We start from the raw sequence: 24,770 nt of genomic DNA, 5'->3' as shown, positions 1-24,770 counted from the left end.
AAACAATTTTTTTAAAGAAGATTTTCGAATATTCATGAAATATATTAATTTTATGTATATAAAATTATATAAAACCTACATATTTTCTAAAAAATGTAAAATGATATGATTAGTTTCAAGTACCTTGAAAACAATATTTTGGAATTCAAGAGAACCTAATTGTTCTAAATCATTTGAAATTTGAAAAACTCGATAATTAGTTTATACAGTGGAGTTCCAAAATTGGGTGTCAACAACTGTCCCTCATTTTACTTGGATTGACGCAAGAAATTCGAGGAAAATGAAGTTGACCAAATCAATTTTGACCGACCACATACTCATCTTTAGGAAAGGGATTTCGTACGAATTTAGGAATTATGGACGAATCCTAAAACAGATTTCCTACATATCTCATGCTATATGAGAATTCAGGCCACTTGTAGTTCGGTACTCTTGATTTATCGCATGATTTAAAAAAAATTCAAAAATCATCTCGACACTGAATTATGAAGGGCCCGACATGCCCGAGAATAAGATTTAACAGCGAATGCTGAAATACAACCGAGTTTTCCACATTGAGCTCGCCTGCATATCTTTGTATCTTCAGGAATCATGCTATTTGTAGCTCGACTCGATCAATTGAAAAGGAAATCTATTATGTTAGATAACCTTTGGTTCTGGACGAGTGACAAATTAAGTCGAGTATGAAAAAAAGGATTGTAACCTCTTAGTCATGAATGTGGTGCACTTCACACCCATAATTATTAACTTACATGGACATAATTTCCAAAAATTGATGCACTGTCACTCAGATTTGAAACTTGCTTCCGCCAGAGCAAAATTTCGGATGCAAAACCGAAACTGACAAAAGCCAAATAAAAACCCACATGCCTTCTTATAGGGGTGTGGTTTGATTGTGGTGGAAGTCGCTCCTCTGCTCGCGTCCTAAAAGTTTGACACTCCTCTTTGGACTATGTCCTGGTTCGCTGCTAAGAAAAAGTTTCTCGTTGTGTTTTATCCTTTTTTGATGTCGTCCGCACCTGTGGTTCTGGAGAATTCATCCTTTCGGATGCTCTCGACAAATATTGAGATAAAACTCGTCAGCATAAAAATTCAATTCAAATGGGAGACAATGTCTTTTACCGTTTTGACACTTATTTGTTATCCTTCTTCATTTGACGTCAACTCGATCAGTTTAACGTAAAGCAAATAAAGCTTATGTCTTGTGTTTGCAGTATAATATTCAATGTACTCTTCATGTGATGTCAACATAAATTAAAGTTGATGCAGTGTGCTGATATTTCTCTTGATGTCGTCTTCGATGCTCCTCTTGATATTTACTTTTGTCAAAATAAAAGAAGCCAGTTGATGTCAATGGATAAATATTTCTCTTGGGATGCACGTATTCCTTTTCTGGCAGTACATGACTTCTTGCGTGGCATGACTATATTCTTGTGATGCGTAAATTTCTATGAGGTATGAGATCTTCTCATGATGCATAACTTTCTGCGAGGCATGAAATCCTCCCGCGTTGCATAAATTTCAACGAGGCATGGAATCTTCTCGTGACCCATAAATTTCTGTGAGGTATGAAATCTTCTCGCGATGCATAAATTTCTGCAAGGTATGAAATCTTCTCACGATGCACAAATTTTTGCGAGGTACGGAATCTTCTCGCGATGCATAAATTTCAACGAGGCATGGAGTCTTCTCGCGATGCATAAATTTCTGCGAGGTATAAAAATTTCTCGCGATGCATAAATTTCTGCGAGGTATGAAATCTTCTCGCGATGCCTAAATTTCTGTAAGGTATGGAATATTCTCGCGATGCTTGGATATTAAATCACGATGCATGATCTTCTGTGATGCATGAATATTGACTTGCAATGCATGGATATTGACTCACGATGCATGATCTTCCGCGATGCATGAATATTGACTCGCGATGCATGATATTTCGTGATGCATGAATATTGACTCGCGATGCATGATCTTTCGCAGGGCATGAATACCTTCTTGCGATGCACATATATTAACTCTTGATGTCATCCTTGGTACTAAATAAAGATATTTCTTCAATCGAGCAACATAGTGATCTTCTGGGTGCTTTTTGGATAATCAGTATCGTCTCCAAAGATGATAACGGTAAAACGACTTTCAAATAGTATATCGTCCTGATCAATAATAAAATATCTGATCCCTCCGGGCAATGCATAATATCATATCCGACATTATGATGCAAATGACATCCTTTAAAGAAACCGTAAACTCTTCCTTAAGACTTTCGCTTGATTCACCTTCGAATCTAGCTGGACGTTCTTTATAAATTTCATGTTGTTGAAAATTGATTGAAATAAATAATTCATATTCCCAAGTCTCCGACATAAGTGATTTAAAATGATTTCTACTTCTAGGAAAATTATTGATTTTGGGATAGTTTTCTCCTCCTTTGACTTCTCCATATTCATCTATCAGAAGAATTTGCTGATTTCAAAACAAAGCTACAAACTTGCGTCCACAGAAAAATTATTAGTTTTAAAAACAAACTGATATGTGTTGATCTCTTGGGTAATTTGCTCCTTGTCCTGCTATCTGTGATTGATTTTCCGATCTCCCGACTCTTGCTAGATGAGACAAAATATTTTATGCCAAAACAAATGAAACGTAAAAGGGAAAATTTAAGACAAATAAATTTTCAAGAAATAGTATTTGAAAAGGGTCACTGCCAAGTCATGTCATATCAGGCTCAAAATTCTTTGAGTCTGATGCTTGGAGGTTTATCTGAATATTTGCTGGGGAGTTTTTAGAGTCACTTCGGACTTGTAGATAAGCCCATGCTGAAATTTTGAGGCCATCCTCAAAATTTCTGTCCCAGTTAACTGTCTTGCTTATATTTACACTGTAACTGAGTAGATCGCGGAATTTTTGAGATATTCTCGAAATTTTTTTCCCAGTTGCGAATCTCAAAATATCTTCAGTCTTGACTTGCTGAGGAAGAATCTTCTTCTCGAGAATTTTTGAGTCCCTCTACAAAATTCTTTCCCAGTTTCTATTGTAAAGAGGAATAGAAATCTTACGAAAGATATGACCGAACCCTTGTGGTGCCTACATATCCCGTTGAGGTAGGAATCAGGTCAAACATAGTTCTCCCTTAAGGGTTAACAAAAGAGAAATTTACAAGGAAACCGACCGAGGCCGACACAGTCCGTCTACGTATCTCATTCTTGAGAATTCAGGTCGAACATAGTTCAAATACAATGAAATAATTAAAGGGGATAAATATGGTGACCGAGGCCGACATAGGACATTTACGTATCTCATTCTTGAGAATTCAGGTCATACGTAGTTCATTTCAAAGGGATTAAAATTTAAGCAAAATAAATACGAGCAAACAGAATAAATACAAGTAAATAACGAAAATGCAAACCGAAGCTTCATAAGTAGTATCTCTTGACAGCGTCTAAGTTGATAAGTTTAGGCCATGCGGTGCCATCTATCTCCGATAGGACCGAAGCACCTCTAGATAATACTTTAAGAACCATGTAAGGACCTTGCCAATTTGGTGCGAATTTTCCCTTGTACTCGTCTTGATGAGAATAATAGGCTTAAGGACCAACTGACCAACTTTGAAAATTTTGGCTCTTACACTCTTGTGAAAAGCGTGAATCATTATCTGTCGATACAACTGACCATGACCAACGAAAATCATTCTCTTCTTATCAATCAAAGTTAGTTGATCAATCTGCTTGCTGACCCATTAAGCATTACTTAACTCAGCTTCTTGGATGATTCTCAAAGACGATATTTAGACTTCAGTCGGTATAACTGCTTCTGTTTCCATACACTAGCAAGTAAAGAGTAGCTCCAATCGACGTTCTGGCAGTCATTCGATAACCCAATAAAGCAAATGGCAAAATCTCATGCCAACGTCGGTGATTGTCATCCATTTTCCTCAGAATCTTCTTGATGTTCTTATTGGCGGCTTCCACGGATCCATTCATTTGAGGGCGATAAACAGTTGAGTTTCGGTGAGTAATCTTGTATTGCTCACACATATCTCTCATTAAGTGACTATTAAGATTTGCACCATTATCAGTATTGATGGATTCTGGTACTCCAAACTTGCATATCAGATTGTTGAGAACAAAATCAGCCACAACTTTCTTGATTATCGACTTGTAAGAAGCTGCTTCCTCCCACTTGGTGAAATAATCAATATCAATCAAAATGAATCTGTGTCCATTTGAAGCGGATGGCTCTATCGGACCGATGACATCCATACCCCAAGCTACAAATGGCCAAGGTGAACTCATAACATTAAGTTCGTGAGGTGGAACTCGGATCAAATCGCCATGCACTTGACATTTATGACATTTTTGCATAAACTTGCAACAATCATTCTCCATAGTCATCCAGAAATGCCCAGCTCGAAGGATCTTTCTTTCCAAATTGATCCCATTCATATGCATGCCACAAACTCCAACATGTATATATTCAATAAGTTAAGAATCTTCAACAGCATCGACACATCTAAGAAAACCCAAATCTAGAGTCCTCCTACAAAGGATTTCCCCACTTAAAAAAAAATTGAGAGTCATACGGCGTATCGACTTCTTCTGGTATAATGTAGCATCTTCAGGATAATTTTCGGACTCAAAATACTTCTTTATATAAACATACCATGGCAAACCGTCTGGTTCTGCTCAACATGTGAACAATGGATGGATATTCTTTCAGATCTATATCCAGAGGATCAATATAATCAGTATCAGGATGTTTAATCATTGAAGTGATGGTGGCAAGAGCATCGGCCAACTCATTTTGTATTCTGGGAGTATGTATGAACTCGACCTTACAAAATCTTTTCACGAACTTCTGTACATACGGTACGTAAGGTATAATGTACGGGTTTTTCACGTCCCACTCTCCTTGAACCTGCTGGATCAACAGATCCGAATCTCCAACAACCAATAGCTCATGGACATTCATGTCAATGGACATTCTCAAACCAAGAATACAAGCTTCGTATTCGGCCATGTTATTTGTGCAATTAAATTGGAGTTTATCCGCCACGGGATAGTGTTGACCAGACTCTGAAACTAAGACTGCTAAACAACACCTTTACCTTGATGATTTGCCGCTCCATCAAACAGTAGTCTCCAACCGGGGTATGTTTCAGAATTATTTTCACCCACAAATGACACTTCTTCATCGTGAAAATAAGTTTTAAGCGGTTCATACTTTACATCAAAGGGATTTTCTGCAAGATGATTAGCCTAGGCTTGTGCTTTTGTCGCCTTCTGAGTCACATACACAATATCAAACTCTCTCAACAACATTTTCCACTTAGCTAATTTTCCGCTCGGCATCGCCTTCTGGAATACATACTTCAGAGGGTCTATTCTGGAAATGAGGTATGTAGTATAAGAAGATAAATAATGTCCCAACTTCTTGGCAAGCCAAGTAAAAACACAACACATTCTCTCTAACAGAGTGTAACGAGACTCGTATGGAGTAAACTTCTTGCTCATGTAATAGATTGCTCTTTCCTTCTTTCTTGTCTCGTCGTGTTGACCGAGTACGCATACGAATGCACTAGTCGAGATGGATAAATACACCAATAACGGACTCTTTTCTCGTGGAGGAACCAATACTCATGGATTTGATAAATAGTTCTTGATAGCGTCGAAAGAAGTGTGACACTCTTCAGTCCACATTGTCGAAGTGTCCTTCTTCAACATCTTGAAGATAGGATCACACACCACGGTTGATTGATCGACTAATGTAGTTCAACCTCCCGAAAAACTCATCACCTCTTTCTTAGTCTTCGACAGAGGTAACTCTTGAATTGCCTTAATCTTAGAAGGATCAAGTTCAATACCTCTTCTGTTGGCTATAAATCCCAACAACTTTCCGGCTGGCACTCCAAAAGCACATTTAGCGGGATTCAACTTCAAGTTATATCAACACAGACAATCAAAGAACTTCTTCAAATGTGTCAAGTGGTCTGAATTCTCGCGGGACTTGATTATGACGTCATCCACATACACCTCAAACTCCTTATGAATCATGTCATGAAATATGGTCTTCATAGCCCTCATATAGGTAGCGCTAGCATTATTGAGGCCGAATGGCATCACTCTATAATGATATACACCCAAGGTGTAATAAAAGCGATCCTTGTTGCATCTTCCTCATCCATTAGAATTTGGTAATAACCTGCGTAACAATCCACAAATGACTACATTTCATGTTTAGCACAGTTATCAATCAAAATATGAATATTCGGCAGCAGAAAATTATCCTTCGGGCTAGCTTTGTTGAGATCTCTATAGTCGACACAAATTCTGATTTTCTCGTCTTACTTGGAAACCAAAACAACATTGGCTAACCAAGTCAGGTATTGTGTTACTTCCACCAATCGAGATTTTATTTGCTTGTTTATATCTTCTTTAATCTTTAGACTCAACTTAGGCTTGAATTTCTGAGTTTTTTGTTTCACCAAACTGAACCCTGGATTAGTCGGCAATTTGTGAGACACCACATTGGTACTTAACCCTAGCATGTCGCTGACTTACCAGACGAACACGTCAATGTACTTGGTGAGTAAATGAATTAGGCCTTTTTTTGAGTTTCATTCAAGTGAACGCTAATCTTGACTTCTTTGACGCACTGTTGGTCTCCCAGATTTACAGCTTATGTTTCCTCTAAATTTTGCTTATGCTGGTTTTCAAACTGTAGAAATTCTTCAGCAACATATTTTGGTGCCTCAATTCCCTCTTTGTATTTATCGACCTCGTCATCACCTGCCTCATTTTGTTCAGTCATCTCATGGCATGACATGACATAGGCAGGTTTTAAACTTATATTACTGAAACCATAATTAGACAAAGTTAGGAAAGTAAAGTAAAGTCGATCATTAAATAAACAAATTTTCAAATAGAAGAGGCTTTCATTCAAGTTGGAAAAATGGTGCAAACTTTGGTCATGACACAGGTCCATGTTGCCTTTTTAAACATCATGATGGAAAATTAAAAATTCAAACAGTTAAGACAAGTGCACCATGGTGGGTCCCGGGCCTCTTTCGGACTACCACCGATTTAAATATGCATAATACGTGCCCTTATACCAAGAAGTTCAAGGGATCAGGACAGGCGTGGAGGTCTATTTCTACAACATCTCTCGTGGCTCAACATCACGGATACCAGCTAGCTCAACCACTTCCTCAATAACAACATCGATCTCCTCGAAGAGGTCACAGATTCCTTCCCCAAGGTCTTCATGCTCGGCACACTCCCGGACTGGGATGGATTGATACAGATGTGGGATCGTCTTAGACAATGCTTGATCATTCTTCTTCGTTGTCTTCATGTCATCATCTGTGGGGATGTACCCCGAACCATATCTGGCTCTCTTAACGAGGACCGAAATAGGCTCAATAATTCCTTGGAAATTTCTTCCCAATCCAAAACCTGGTTCAAAACCATTCTGTAACATCACAATGGCTATGATCTTCTACATGGCAGACATGGGAGTCTATGGGGCCAAGTCTTTACTGGTGGCATTTACTAGCTCTACTGTGTAGAAATCTGTACCTCGCAATATCTCATCAATTATCGATGTCTGTCTGCCTGAGAGACTCCCTTCGCCATGAATAACCAACTCTTCGTTTCTCCAAACAAGTTTCATCATCTTATGCAAAGTAAAAGGGACATCTCCATCTATATGGGTGAAAGGCCTTCCCAGAAGAAGGTTATAGCTGGTATCAATATCCAAGACTTGAAACTGTGCACTAAATTCTGCTGGAACCACTTGGATAATCATATTCAGCGCTCTCAATGTATCCCTCTATACTCCGTCAAAGGCTCTCACGTTGATTTTATTTTGCTCAAGTTTTCCCAAGTCAAATATTAGCTTCTTCAGCGTCGACAACGGGCAAATATTCGGAACAGATCCTTCATCCACCAAAATGTGATTTACGACCTTTTCACGGCATACTACAGTGATGTCCAACACCTTGTTATGTGACCTTCCTTCAAAGGCAACTCATCGTCGCAGAAACTAATCTGATGCCCTCGGATAACTTGGTTGATCATAGCGGCCATATAATCGCTTCTTGTGCCCACGGGAACATACATATCATCAAGAGACTTCATCAAAATCTACCTATACAATCGGGAACTAATCAGCATGACCCATACGGAGATCTGGTCTGGAGTCTTCTCCAAATGCTTGACAATAGAATAATCTTTCAGTTGCATTCTTCTCCAGATTCCTCTGCCTCACCCTCGCTTATTGTCCTTTTAGCTTGATCCTTCTTTTAACCTCTGAGAGCATTGAGACCTCAGGAGTATAACATCTTCTGGATCGGGTCATACCTTGTGCAGTAGGAGTCTCAACAATAAATTTTGGCCTGACAAGATTCTCTAGTGGCATGAAGGCAACAACCTTTGCGGGTGTCAGGATCACACACTTTTTTTCTCCTTGACACTTGATGAGGCCAAGGAATTTTCTAGATCGTCATGCACAACTGGATTTATCACCTTAGTCCCGCATCAATCATCGTCTGTCTCTATCATGTTGATATTGACACCTCCATGATTTGGTAAAAAAATTGGTGCTGGCATTAGGCACGGCTGTTTGAATTGAGACCACCTCTTGGTCGATCAGATTTTGAATATTATGCTTAAGGTTAATGCAGTCTTCAATATCATGTCCAGCACTGTTGGAATTATAAGCATACCTTTGGTCAGGCCTATAGACCTTAGAATTGGTATCCATCGGTTTGGGCCCCACTGGGTGGATAAATCCGGCCGCGGCCGGTCGCTCATATAGTTTTGTTTGGTTTTCAGCGTGCGCAGTGAAGTTTCTTGAAGGTTCTTCTCGAATATGGGTTGGGGAGGGTCATAAATGACTTGTTGGGGAAGAGGCCCGTGTTGATAACTTCTAGTATTTGGACATGGAGCTTAGATTCTAGGATATGGATTTGTTTGGTAGTTTAGCGATGGACCTTGGTAATTCGGAGGGAAATTTTGGTATAGTGGAGCTTTGATTTGATAAACATGAGGGGGTGCTCGGTAGCTCGATTGCACATTAGCACAGTTGGGAGCAACACCCTAGTAAGGAGATGAAATTTGGTAGGGTGGGGGATGATTTGGGTAAATAGGAGATGGATTTTGGTAATTCGGGGGTGGACTTTGGTATAGTGGAGCTTGTACATTTGGATAAGTGGAGGTAGCATTCTGGTAAGTTGGAGGATTGTAGGGAAGACCGTGAACGACCTTGGGAATATGACGAGCTTCTGGGGGTTTTCTTTCACCCATATGAAACAACAACAATTTCTTATCTTTTGTTTTTCAACAACCCTAAAGATCCGGGAAATGAGGCTACACGGGCTATCTTTCCTGATTTTAAACCGTCCTCGATAGTCTCACCAATCTTGACTATCTCGGCAAACTATGCTCCAACGAGCAACATAATTCTATCATAATATTCAGGCTCTTGCACGCGCACGAATACTTCAACGATTTCTTTCTCAGACATAGGAAGTCTCACCCTTGTCGCTTTTTTTCTCCACCTATAGGCGAACTCCCTATAACTCTCGGTGGATATTTGCTTTTATGAAACAATTTCTATGTTGTAAGCAAATCGATCGATAAAATCTTTGGCCAATGTATTCCAGCTAGGCCATTGCCTGGTTTCATGCGAGGTGAACCATTCAAGACCTTCTCTGCACAGGATTAGGCTGAAGATCCGCATCAATAAAGCTTCATCCCTTCCAAATCCCACGAGCTGGTCACAGTAGGCTATTAGATGAGCCATAGGGTTGCCCACTCCTCCGAAGTGTCAAACTTTGGGATCTTGAACCCTTATGGAAGGTCTAAATATGGATGAATACATAAGTATTCATAACTAAGCCTTGCGATATTTGGGACGCATTGGAGATCTTTCATGTCTTTCTTGATCTCTTCTTTTATGTTGACATTTGCCTCTTCCTTTGCCCTCCACTCCCTTTCCTGTTCCTCATAATGGTCCAGCTTAGAACCGTGCACATCGTGCTCGGTAGGGACGGAAATTTGGAAAGTGGTTCTTTTTGGTAAGGGTGGAGCTACATAGGTACCTTGAGCATTTGGGGGGGGGGGTTGGATAATTCTGTGGGTACGTCTGAGGATTTTTATTCTAATTTAAGTAGTGGTGGGGTGTTTGTGGATTTAAATTATTTTGTTTTTTAATTTCGCGGTGGTGTAACAGTTTGATGGTGGGTATTTTGAGGATGGGGTGGCAATGGGAGTGGTTGTTTTGAGAAGGAGGTGGAGTTTAGTAGGATGTGGAAGCATATTGGGGATTTTGGGTAGTTAGATCTATAACCGACGGATCCTGAGCACGTGTAGATGGCTAGCTTTGAGCTGGATCCATATTTGAAGAAGGGAAGTAGATTGGAGGTCTCCCATCAACAGCGTTAGCGGCAAAAACTGGCGGAGGTAGATCCTGTCTCCTTTGCATTTCTACCCTCATCTCTGCAATCTGTTGCATCAACTACAGAACCAACTTTTTATGGTCCTGTACGGTGGGTTGAGCCACCACAACATCAGTAAGACTTACTTCTTCATTACTATCTCCCATGACTGTCTTTCTTTTGGCTAAATCTCGTTTAGAGAAGAAATCTGCAGGACCTTTTGATCTGGTGAAATAGGGATGATCTACGAGCTTTCAATCGACACATATCAGTTTCAAAGTACCTGAGAAGGAAAACAACTCAAATGCATATTTGTCAGTTTAGATTCAGAATGCAAAATACATAATATCACACAGAGAGCAAATAAAAACACAAGTTTCTTTGTTTGATGATATCTTCAACTCAAGAGTAAAGTTGAAAACAAATTTTTAACAAGCAGGAGTTTGTTTATCTTTTAGTTTGACACTGTCTCAGAAAGGCTTAATTTCGCTGAGCTAAAGTCTTCTTGCAGATGCTATTTGACGTCCGTTGATATCGTCTTCGTATCTTCTTGTAATATGAAGGGGAGGATAAAATTTTTAGAAGATAGGGGTCGGGCCTTGGAAGGTTGTCTACGTATCTCACTAGGAGAAATCAGGACCAACGTAGTTCAAGTACAAGATAATACATTTTCATTTATTCATTACGATTACAAGGAAGTTGAAAGGCAACAATAGAGATTTTAAAAGATAAAATGATGACGACACGTTAGTCATTTCCCTTCTTGTTGGAGCATTAGAATCCTCCTTTCAGATGGCCTAGGAATGGGGGTTTGTAAATGATTTCCTCGTTATCAGGACCACTATTAGCTCCTTGCTCGTAGATGGGGTATTTTTTGCATATTTTCTGAAGTTTATCAATCATGTTGCTAGAGAAGTCTTTGTTCTTCTTCCTCTGTGCGGCCATCCTTTCTCTCATGGAGGTAAATTCTTCCATTTCAACTGTCAGATCTTCATCAAGGGACGTGCTTTTTGATAATAGAGCGGCAGTCTCTGATTCTATCCTCGCCTCTCTTGCTTCTCTTTCATGCACTTTTAACCGAAGCATGTCCAACTTCTCTCGTAAGTCCTTTGTCTCCATCTCAACATATTTCTTTCTCTTCATCTGTTATGTCAGATCCTCATCCAGCGTCACGGTTGCAGCTTTGTAAATTGCAGTGGTTATGTCGACTCTGAGCCTTTCCTCCTTGGATGTTCTTACCTTTGTCCATGGCAGTGATTTTTGCCTTTCCTAAGACGGTACAATGAATGTTTTAGGATTTGTGGTATAAAAGGTGTCTTTTGAATGAGAAACTTGAGACTCAAAAATTTTGGTCGGACATTTTGTAACATGGACTTGTTTGTATATATCTTTTGGAAATTTCTGGAAAATAGAGAGTTTACGATATCCTCATTCATATCAACATAACACATAAGCAGTTAAACACACATATCACGTCCTAAACATGCTTGTGACCCTTTTATGACAAGGGTAGGCCTAACGAATTGAAGGATGTATATGCTTTTTAAACTCGATTTATTATCTCCAAAATACTTCATTAATAGCATCCAAAATGTCTGATAAACATAAAACCAAGAAATAATTCAGAAAATAAATTACAAACAAAGTACAAATAAAGCAGTCCCACGCAGGGGATAGTAAATAAAATTCAAGCCTCCTCTGATCCATTGCCAAGTCTGGTCCTTTTGACGATGTTGACCTCTTCCCACATAGCATATGTATTCGCCCAGATATGATCTCTCGCCAATCGAGCTTCTTATTGATGTTTGAACCCCTCTATCGATTGAATCTGTTGTTCCATGTTATCATCTAACTTTGTCATGCACTGTCCGTCTCTTCGTAGCTCCTGTTTCAATTGAACTATGACTTTGACATCTTCAGAGTGATGACATTGATGATCTAATTCATTCCTATCAAACTTCTCTTGATGTCGGACTTGATGTTTGGCTCCAACACCTGCAATAATGTGAGGGTCATTTGGGCCAGGCTCAATAGTTCCAGCGAGACTCTTTTTCAACCATTCTTTGTACTCCCTAGAACATTTTTGATGAAACCTGTTTGGTACAGGTTAACCCAACACTCTTCGAGATTTGCACATCCTACGTATGTCTTCAGCAAATGCAACTCGTCCATTCTCGTGGTCAGTTGCAAATTTCCTCACATCTGCGATCTGGGGAAACTCTTGTTTCCCTCCTAGTTGTCTTAGGACTCGACCGGATGCATATAGTCTAGTCCCCTTTAACCCAGCAAATACCAAGTAAGGGACTTTTTCTCTTCTAACCACCATATTCTTATTTACCATCAAACTCTCTATTGACTACTGTATGTCTTCTTCTCTCAGCCCTCGAAGCCTCGGATACAAAAAACTTTCTCCTCCAGTCTTATTGCAATGATAGTGGTACAACCACCAATCATGACCATGTAAGTCGTCTGACCGCTTCAGGGGATCTGGTTCTTTTGGATTATGAGTCTTGGTCAAATGTCACATCATCCACCACTGTAATATCAGACTACACCCTTGAAAGAAGTGTTCTCCACTATGACATTTGTCTAAAGCCCTATAGATGTCATCCTAAATCATAGGCGCTAAAGTGTAGTACTTGTTGAAAATTTATAGTCCACTCCGTAGAAGATGGCATGAGTGGCCATAAATACACTAGGATGAATAGTGTATTTTGGACCTTAAGGGAAAATTATCGTTCTGAGTAAACATATTGGATATGTGAGGGGACACGTCTCTTTCCATTTTTCTTTTGAAACGAACTCATATTTATATTTCTCATAAGCCCTTGCACGTTCAAACCGATAATATAGTTTTCTGAAAGGTATATTTGGGTCGGGGAGCTTGTCCATCCACTAGGTTTTAACCAATGATAATTTTTCTCTAATTTTGGTAAAATCCCATATTATAGGATTTAGGAGATCTGTTTCTGGGTGTCGTTTCCTTTTGTTGCACATGGAGACGCTTTTGTAACTCGTGAGGACTTCTTCTATTGTTGGCGTTAACTCTACTTCCCCAAATCGAAAGATCATATGCTCGTTGTCCAAGAATTTCACCATTGTTCCAATTTGGCCAGACCAAGCATTCATCTCTAGCAGAGATGGGAGGTAACCTATGTGTTTCTCGACGATCATTTTGTCGTCGTTGTTCATGAACCTCTACCATACTTTGAGCAAAGGATCAGGGACGGTAACCATTCTTGTTTTCAAAGGCTCGTGTGTTAAATTCATCCTGCAAAAATCACAGACAAAGATTAGTTAACCCCCACCCCCGTAGACAACAAATCATTTTAAAACACACATACATCCTTCAATCATCACATAAGCATGGTTGTCTATTTTTTGAAATTTGGGCCAAGTAGATAAAAAGTGGACTTCTAATGGGCCCCACACGCATTGGGTGTTGGCTCGTCTTAGTTCAAATACTTCTAAATTCGGGATTTTGGCTCGGCTCGGCTCTACGCTAGTTGACTAAGAGTGACGTTTAAGACCGGGAACCCAAACGGACAATTTGGGCTGGAACTCGCGACAACCATTGGACGCATAACGAACCAATAAATTGCCGCTAAATCTGAAAGAAGGTGAGTATAAAAAAGTCCGATTGCGATTACGCAAACCGTCCTTTAATATACTATACAATATATAACAAAATATGTCATGAAATGTAATGCCATTATATAATTAAAACACATTAGTCACAAATAAGCAATTTAATAATTATAATTAGTCAAATCCTTTTGGTTAGAACTTAATTAGTCCCCAGTAGAGTCATCATTTCTATTTTATCGAAAATATATATAAATGAAAAAATGACTAAGTTTTGAAAAAATAATTAATTTTTTGATTTAAGAAAAATCAACTTTCATAATTAACAAAGTCGCCACTTTATTTTTTAGTAAAAATCAAGAAAACTTAGAATTGTCTTCAAAAGATTTAAACAGATAAAATCAGTTCAAAAGGGGTTCGAAGTTCAAATGTGCATTCAGAGAAGGTGTTAGGCCCTCGGAATGCCTGCTAACTCGCGGTTGACCGACAATTTGACTAAAATGACTTTCAAACAACTTTTAAATTTTTTAACTAAAGTAAAAGAATTTTTTTTTTCGTTTGCTCAATTTAATTATTATATTATATTAAGGAGAAAATAAAATAGGGGAAAAAATAATTCATACTCTGTTAACAAGACCAATATTAAAATAATCGAAGTAATAAACATTTATAAAATAAATATTTGTATTTTTTTGGAATATTTATAAAGAGAAATGGATATCTTAGGGATATAATTAAATTAAAACCAAAAATCAAATAATATGTTAGTCCAACATCATAATAAATAAATAAGAAAGGAAGGAAATATCAAAGTTGGGCCCTAGGCCCAAATTCTGCTGCTGCAATTTTCAGGGCCTTTAGGCCTATTTCCTTCAAAGAAATCTGTGTATACACATTAAGAATACGCTGTTATACAGGACGTTTCTGACCCACTTTTGAACCTTTAAAGCCTACATTTTTTTTATCCTTATTTCATGTAATTTTTCCTGAGTTTCTACGCCGTTTGAATCTGTATATTGTCGTTTTGTCGCGTATATCACTGTATACGGATGTATACAAGACATATTTTCAGCTTGTTTTCACATTTCCAGAACTTGAAAATTATTTTTTCGTTCGGATTTGCCAATTTTCAACCTGTACACCTGATTCCTAATTTACCATGATGGCCGACTCGATGAAAGGAGTTGATGGAATGCAAAGGAAGAGCTTCATAAACTAAAGGCAAGTAACCCCATACAAAAAAAATTGAGGGTTAATATCCATACTTAAAGGTGAGTTATGATTAATCTTAACAAAATTCGCAGCGATGTACATAACAATATAACTGAATAAAATATACGGAGTAAGGGAAATCCTCCACCGGTCACCCAAAAGGCAACTAAATATGCTAAATCATACTTAAATCAAAACAATAATGGTTGTTTTCAAACATAATCCAATTTCCCCTTTAAAAGATGAGCCTTTAATAAAGAGTAAGGTAACATACGGGGCATAGAGGACAAAACGAAGGCAACTATCAACTCGTCCATTCTTAAATAATAGCGCCTTAAAGGAAGATATGAACTAACGGAAATACTACTAAATACAAGACATCTTAATAAAGTGATTAAGCAAAACAAAAGCATATGCAACACTACAAGATAATGAACATATGTATATATCATGACGATGCTACGAATGAAGAAAAATCATTTTTCTTTTCCCCACAGTAAGGCTATTGTAAGACACAAAAAAAGGAACATGAGCCTATGAGTAGCGGACGACAGAATGCATTCTTCCTCGCACAAAGATTTAATTCCGATATCGAACCTGAATAAAAGATGAAATGATAAAAAGATAAGCTACTAGATTTGCATTTTCCAACCATCAGACTATTTCGAGCAAAGCAAGTCAAATGTTCACCTAACTTCCTCAAAAGTAAAAGTAAAATGAATCATCAGCAATGCGACTCAACTTCATCTTCAACAACTAATGAGAGAACATAAACTAAGACATCAAATCGAGCGATAGTTTGGTACCAGCGGTGAACTAGGACAAGGAATAAAAATAATGTATGCACCCGCGAGAAAGAGAGGAAGAGCCAACAGAAAGCTCCAAATTCTCAAATGAAACCTCAACTAAACAAAAATATATAAATAAATAAATAAATAAAAATAATATAAAGAAAAATTCAAATGGAGGTCAAGAGAACCTTACCTTTTACGAGGGCAGCGAATCGAACGGACGAACGAGCTAGCTATGAGGCCGATCCCTCCACCACCAATTCGCGACTCCGATGAACTCTCGTGGGTGAAGAAACAAGCGGGAGTATTAACTCTTACTCTCTGTGATTTTTAAGACCTATTCCACAAGTGTTTATTTGTAATAATTGTATAACTAGTGATTCTTACTGTAGAAATTCTCTCTAACGGCAGCTAAAGAAATATCTCCCTCCCCCAAAAGGACCGAAGCGATCATATATAGCTAAGGGCTAGGATTTTGACAAAGAAAAAAAGGGGGGGGGGGGGGGGGGGGAAGGGTGAGAATCTTGGATAGAACTTGAGTCCGAATTTGAAATTTAAATGTTTCTTTCACCACTTTGGGAAGACAAGCTTTTTCTGAAGCTCTGAAACTTTTCCAAAAATGGAAAGGGGAAATGGACGATTGTGATCGATCCAATCGTCCTTATGGGAGACGTGGAGACATCTCCGACACCCAAGGACGATTCTGCGAGGCTAGAGAAATCAGGAAGCCCTTGCCACGCAAATTAATGGCGACAGAGACGATGATACCGTTGAGATCATTATGCATTGCTTGCTGCTGCTTTTAGTGGCTCGCGCATGAAGAAGACGGGGGCGCGTTGGTTGAGTGGAGGAGTTCACATGTCTGATGCACGTTGCAATTTCGTGTTGCTCACTGAAGGGGATAAAAGGGAATTGGGTCGGGTTGGTTGCTGAGAGGAGAGGAATTACTGGGAATGGGAATTAAGAGGAGTGGGCCTGGTGAAGGTATAAGTTGGGTTGGGTTACTGAAAAAAATTAGGAAAAGGTTCCAAATTTTGGTCGTAAAATTGGAAGAAAATGAGCTGTGGAAGTTGGATAAATGCAGATAAAATTGCAATTACAAAAGATGGTCAAAGATTTTATTGTAGCCAATCAAAATAATTTTAAAAAAAAGTTGAATGGATTAAATTAGCGAATTCGACCAATAATTAAATAAGATGAATAAGTAAAATCACTTAATGAGCTTTTTAATCTTAACAAAATAAAATAATCATTTCAATATGAATTAGCTAACTAAAACTAACAAACCAATATATAACTAAACTAATTAGTAAAATTATTAAGCAAAAACAATATTTTTTTTCAAGATGATTTTCGAATATTCATCAAATATATTAATTACGTATAGAAAATTATATAAAACCTATATATTTTCCAAAAAATGTAAAATGATATGATTAGTTTCAAATATCTTGAAAAAAATATTTTGGACTTCAACAAAACCTAATTGTTTTAAATCATTTGAAATTTTAAAAGCTCGATGATTAATTTATACCCGTGGAGTTCCAAAATTGAGTGTCAACATGACGAAAGCAGGGATCTTGGGACGAAGGATGCCATTTTTGGGTCTGGTGTTCGTCCTAGATGAAGGTTGTTGTAGAAGTTTGCATCCCACTGTAGCGGCCTGCATCATCCTACTGCAGTCGAATTCTAGTTGTTGTAGCGGGATGACCTAGACTAGTGGCCTAACTCCCATACCCCATTTTCCCCTCTTTTTTGTCTAATATTCCTGTCCAGTCTATGTTATTCTAACTTATATTACTTCTTTCAGGTTCTCTAAATGGTTGTTCATAACGATGAAAACTTACCTTTTTCTCGGTTCCCAAATGTTGCTAGTCGAGAAAGGCACTACGATTATCATGCCACAGGGCTCTGCTGTGAGAGGGCATTTGTTTTACGGAAGGTGGAGGAGAAGGATCCTGCCTTTTACACTTGTTTGATCAAGTTTAGGTGTCTCCCGCTGAATGAGGCTCCCCAAATGTTTTTTCCACTTGGGTGAGGGAGTTTTATGTCATCTTCCCCACCATATGCTAGAGAATCCTTACTCGGTCATTCACATTCAAGGAGTTGACATCCCTTTAAATGTTACTACTATTAATGAGGTACTGGAGGTGCAAGAGGTCCCAAACCTAGAATACAAGGCCAAACTTAGGTAGATGGATTTGGAGTGGTTGCAGGAAGCTATAATGGATCAGCAAAACGGGAGCAGGTTTACTACGCTACTGCAGAGGGCATCACTAGTGCTGACTGGTCGTCAGATTCTAAAAGGTGGTTGCACCTTGTATCTAGAAGGATTTGTCCATCGATAAATCACACAAACGTTACCTTTCCTCGGGACCTGGTTGTGGCATGCGCTATACAGGACATTCATCTTAATGTGGGGCGCACATTATCTACGAGTAGAAGATGTTCTACTTGGACAACAAGAAGGACTTCTCACTTCCCGGTCTTATCATTTCCCTATGCAAATGGGTAGTAGTGTCGTTGCTCGACGCTGACGAGGTATTACATATGCATCCCCCCTATTCAACCCTTTTTTGTTTTACTGGTTCTACTTCTAGGAACAAACATAAGAAGACTGACAAGGCTAGCGGCACCAAGGCGGTTGTCGGTTAAGATAGTGAGGACCCCCTCTCAGGTGCAAGGGTTTGTACGAAATAAAAGAGGAGTGCATATGCTGACTTCACTCTGGTCCCTCCCAGTACTGCCCTCGATGTAGAGTTACTTCGCCTTCAGTTGCGCCAAGAGACGAGAAAGGGTGTGGAGAGGGATCGCCTGATGACCCGTATGTGGAAGACCATTAAGGCATCTTCACTTGTGTTGCCCCAGACAAGGAGATTCCCCCACCTTGACCCGAAGGTTCTTTCATAGTTACCAACACAGAAAGAGGCTTGGTCCATCTTGGAACATCCCGAGGACATGGACTCTGACGTTGAACCACCTAGTCTTAGAGTCCCTGACTTGCTTTCATTTCACCCCTATTGGGCTTGTAATTTAATACAACTAAGTTTTTATCTGACTTTCAGTATTTCTAAGTTTTGTGCCACGTGGATGCTTGTTTTTGGCTGTCTGAGGCATCCAGTTTTATCTTAATCAAATTTCACTAATACTATTGTTGAATACAAGTTTGGGAGTTGAAGGGATTGGTTCGGATCCCTTCTGAGGTTGTATTTTTAAAGAAGGGAGTTACGGGAAAAAATAGGCGAGGATTCTGCCTCTTTTCGTGCCTCTCTAGCGGGATAAATCAACGTTGTAGCGGCAGCGCTCTAGCGGAAAAAATTTTGCTATAGCAGGACCGCGCCAACAGGAGAAATCCCGCTGAAGCGGCTCGAACGAGACCAGAACCTAGCAAAAATTTTCTAGATACTTTTTCACTTCCAACGATTTTCCAGGTCTCCATTTTCACCATCCCATCAGGCTTCTAAATTTATCCAACTAGGATACGTGAGGTTCAGTTCCTAATGCTAAAAATCAACTCGACACCACATTCTACACATCCCCAGGATATACCCAGACGTTACAACTTGCATAATTTTCACGATTCAGCCAGAGTTCTACTCGTATCAACTTCAGACACTCCACACGGTGTTCTTATCCGATTACCCACATCAACTACATTTCTTCACATCGTCAGTAATTTAGGCCATCAAATAATACTAATACATATACAAGCAATGAACAAATATAGTTAAATTCAAACAACGTAGCACACATTTCAAATTATTTCAGGCAACAAGGAACACATTTCTAATTCAATGTTCATGAAGTGTAAATTTATTAGTTAGCTCGTCGCATAGATGACCACTAATGGTCATTTATGCATTGTACGACCTTTAAGGCCATATACCATTTGAAACCTTCCCAGTTCCAATTAACTTTACTTGTATCCCTTCAGTCATAATCACGACATCCGACTTACTTGGTTGAGATAGCAAATGGAATTAGCATATACCAATTGGACACGGGTCACACCACAAACGACACTTCTCTCAAAAGGAGAGAAGGAGTGGAATCATTCCTATAATGCTTCTTAGCCTCTTGAAGATTAGATGTGGACGTCAACACACCAATCCACATGAGCCTAGTCCATACTTATTGTTGTACAGAGAGACCGATAACCTAGGTTGTGATACCAATTTGTCACGACCAAACCCACCGGACCGTGTGGGTTTCCACTTCTAACTGCTAAGTAGGATAATGTTCTATTAAATCATGGCCTAACATGTTTGTCACACCCCTTTTCGGCGCAGCGGCGTAAGGGTTTTTCCAATTTAAGTGACGTAATTAATTAGGGGATTATTTTAGCCTTTTAAGAGTCGCCACTTGGAATTGAGTTACGGTGTTCCAAGTCACCTTTTATTTAATCCCTAATCAAAAGGAAATGACTCTTTGTTTGATCTGTGAACCAATTCGGGTAAGGAATTCTATTGACCGGGGGAAAGGTGTTAGGCATCCCTCGAGTCCCGTGGTTCTAGCACGGTCACTTTATGGACTTCTATGACTTAAACTAATTTTTGAACATTATATTATTAAGACAACTATATTTACCCTCATTCTTTGATTTATATTAACATATTTCAAATTGCACTATTTTATAAACATGTGAAGTTTTTACACATTTTAATTAATTAATTATTTATTTTTTCATGCTTTCAACATTTGTCTGCTTCTTAATTTCTCTCTTTTTTTATTTTCTATTTTATTGTATTTGTAACGACCTGTTTAGTCGTTTTGATCCATAGAGTTTATTTCTGGTAGTAACTGGCTAAATCGATGGATCCCACGACGGACCGTCATGGGCACGACGGGCCGTCGAGGGGGTCTCGTTCCTAAACACTTAGACTCTTGAAAATTGGGTACTAAGATAAACTCTCTGAACTTCGCAACGGAATGGCAGGACGGACCGTCGCAGGCATGACGGGCCGTCACAGAACTTTTAAATGAATTTGAGTCTCTGAACTCTGTGACGACTCAGCAGGACGGACCGTCGCAGGCATGACGGACCGTCACAGGCTGCGTAACCCTGGCTGGGTCGGATTTTTGTTAAAAGTCTTAAGGGGTGTTTTGGACTATTCCTGCTTATGATTATAAAGTTAGTGGTTTAATGTTAATAATTCAATTACTTGGGGGTTAAAAGAGATAACCTTGAAATAAATAGTGGGTTACTTTTACTATATTTTATACTTAATTATATGATAATTAGGGTAAAAGAAAAAGAGTTTGAATAAGGAAAAATAGAAAGAACAGAAGAGAGGGACGAGCGAGCGAGAGAAGAGAGAACGAAGAGGAAAGCAAAGACCTTGAGGAGTAGCTTGCGTGATCACGATTCTTCGGTGGAGGTAGGTTATGGTTTATGCTATTTCGTAGTAAACTCTAAATAGCGATTGATATGTATTGGGTAGTATTGTAGAGTCTTCTATATGCTTAATTGTGTGGTTGCATGATGTGATTATATAATTGTGATGAAATTAGCATGATGAGGCTGTTGAATCTTAAACCTCCTTGATAATGATGATGCCTTGGTATAAAAGAAGGCTTGATGAACTAAAAGAATGAGAATTAGAGGATCGGAGTGTCACGTTCCGACACCAGGATAGTAGAGGATCGGAGTGTCACGTTCCGACACCAGGATAATAGGGGATCGGAGTGTCACGTTCCGACACCAGGATAGTAAAAAGAATGAATCTTGAATTATGCTAATATACTCAGGTTTAAAGAACCTAATTCCTAAATGAGTATGGTGTGGAGGCTTGAGTCCTCATAGATGTGCTTGGTGTTGTGGCCAATGGTTATGGTACTTGTTGTTGTCACCTATTAAGTATTTGGTTGGTTTTATGTTATTATTCGATATATATTGCTTTCTATTTTGAGTTGACCGATGATACCTACTCAGTACTTGTGCCTTGTACTGACCCCTACTTGTAATTTTCTTCTTTGTTATTTGTGGAGTGCAGCAAACGTACCATCGTCTTCAACTCAACCGCAACTCTAGCCAGTCTTCATCACGCCAGATTTTAGGGTGAGCTATTATTCCTAGCTCGGACTGGATTCTTTCTTTCACGTCTTGATGTCTTGAAGTTTGGACATGTACCATCTCTTTTACTTGTTTTAGTTTCTTGAATACTCTTAGAATTAGAAATTTGAGGATAGATGTTCTTGTGGTGATGACTTCCAGATTTTGGGGATAGTAATTGATGAGTTTTAGAAGTTATTAATTGATCTCGTTAATGAGTTTTAAGTCTTCCGCATTATATTCTGTTTCTTATGGTTGAAATGTAGGGGTTTAGATTGGTTGGTTCGCTCACATAGTAGGATAAGTGTGGGTGCCACTTGCGGCTCATTTTGGGCCGTGACAGTATTTTTGTTTCTCTCTTCTTATTTCTTTTTATACTAATTTTTCACGTTTTTTTAAAACTTTCCTTATGTTTTTTTACATTGATTTTCTTCTTTTTCTTTTCTTCCCTTTTTAATAGTTTTTTTAATGATAATAATAAAATATTTTATATATTTTTAACACTATACTTTTTGTATCTTTTCATTTTTAATGTAATCTTTTTTTACTTTTTCGTGTATATTTTTTACATTCTTTTTATTATATATATATATATATATTTTTTTTTTTATTTTATTATTCTTTTTCTAATTCGAACGTTCCTTCTTCACTACTTTTCTTTTCTTTTCTTATTTTTTCCCATCTTTCTCTTTTTGGTCATCAATATATATATGTAGGTAGGTAATGTTTACATTGTTTTTGTTTTATTTTTCATTTCTTATAATTTGAAAGAAAAAATAGTAAGCATATTATAACAATTCAATAATTATTTTTTTCAATATAATATTCAATAGTCTTCTTTAGATGATTATTGACATTAGCATTAAATAAATTGCAAATCAACTCTATCTCTCACAAATTTTCTCATTCAATATTATCATAAACTATTTTACCAATCTAGTATATTTAGGCACAAACAAAGACATTAGGTTTTAAACAATTAAATTTATATTCACAATAAAGTATGCATACTAAAAGTTATAAGGGGAAATAAATAAACAAATAAATAAATATGAGATGTACTGTCAGAATTAACTTTACAGGTTATATGGAACATACAATCATTTAAATAATTTTTCTCATGCTTTAATTCAACAAATATATAAAAATAAGTTTTTTTTTTAAAAATAAATAAATATTAATTACTATGATTAAATAGGAGCAAGAACGATTTCACCAGATACTAGCCATAATGATTAATACGATACTATACATAATTGTTCTAATTTTTAACAATATACACATATTTACCGTATTTCAATATTATAATGAAAAGGTTGAACCAACCTAGCACTTGACTAAATTCATAATATGAAAAATAAATACCATATAATCATGAATATAATATTATAAATGAATGTTGAATAATACCTTTTGCGAAAATCAAATTCAAGGAAATGATATAATCCTAATAAGGAACCACGAACTTGAAACCACGAAAGTGAACCTCAAAACTCAACCTTTGTTTGTGATTTTTTTTAAAAGTAAAAAGATGAGAATAATATTTTCTAAGTGTGTGTTGCCTTCTTTTTTTTCTTCTTGATTTCTCCTCTCCTTTTCTTTTCCTTTCTTCTTTGTTTCTTCCGTTTTTCTTTTCTTTTTTACCTTTCTGATCTTTTTTCTTTCTAAGTTGGGAAAAAAATTATATAGTAGTGGTAGTGTGTGTGTCGTGTGGTGTAAATGGGGAGTGGGTCATGGTTCATGGGATCGTGGGTCCTTTTTTTTTTTAATATTAAATATATATATATATATATATATATATATCCCTTTTTTTAACAATCAAAATAAACTTATATAATAAAAATTATATTTATGTTGTTTATTCTTATATCTTTTAAATAAACTTAATGAAAATAATTAAAAAAATCAAAATATATTTAATTTAGATTGATAAAATTACTTATGCTCTAAAAATTGGTGTTAAACTTAAATTCGGTCAAAATTACGTGTCTACAATGTTAACCTCATTATATAATCCCGCGGTCCTCTAACATCTTTCCTACCAATCAATCATGTCATGCTATTAAATTATTGTCACCTTATCAACCCCGAGCCATATAGTTTCTCCTTTAGGTACTTACCCAGATAAAGGCCTTGACAAATCATTTTTTTTACAAGTACACCTCATAAAATATCTACACATCACCCCATACTCACATACGTCATGGTTCCACCTACACCCTATCATCATTAGATATATACGTAACAATCCAAAGTATATACACATCACAATACCGAACTATACCATGCTTTACCCTACACCCTTATCATAAGTAGTTGGTCCTCTCAGGAGCTCAAACTCAAACTGTTAGCTTGCCGGAATGTGGCAATCCGATCCCCAGTTATGTCAGAACTTGGCAACCTGATCTAACTGTTGTGCCGAAACATGCAAATCGAATCCAAAGTTATGCCAAAATGTGGCAACCGATCCAAGTTAGCTTTCGGAACATGGCAATCTAATCCCATTCACGCATCACAATCATAATCACAAGTACATCATTAATATCATACATTTACATCATGATTTCATGGCTACATCATTCATCTATCTCAGCTATAACATGTGTGTTCAACATTTGAAACTTTCATACACATACAAATATATCAATGAAGCAAGAACATACATACATCACACAATCATGAAATCCCAACCTTT

General features: G+C 37.7%; 1 long non-coding RNA gene across 1 annotated transcript; it reads right to left on the bottom strand.

Moving 5' to 3' along the window:
• Positions 1-15,329: 15,329 nt before the first annotated feature.
• On the bottom strand, positions 15,330-17,110 carry LOC104644983 (uncharacterized). Its single transcript, XR_738846.4, has 2 exons — positions 16,217-17,110; positions 15,330-15,829 (listed from the first exon to the last, which is right to left on the bottom strand). It is a non-coding gene; the product is annotated as an uncharacterized lncRNA (long non-coding RNA).
• Between the last annotated feature and the right edge of the window lie 7,660 nt (positions 17,111-24,770).

Source organism: Solanum lycopersicum, chromosome 12 (genome assembly GCF_036512215.1).
Source record: "Solanum lycopersicum chromosome 12, SLM_r2.1".
Classification (NCBI taxonomy): domain Eukaryota; kingdom Viridiplantae; phylum Streptophyta; class Magnoliopsida; order Solanales; family Solanaceae; genus Solanum; species Solanum lycopersicum.
This window is presented reverse-complemented; position numbering and strand designations above follow the sequence as displayed.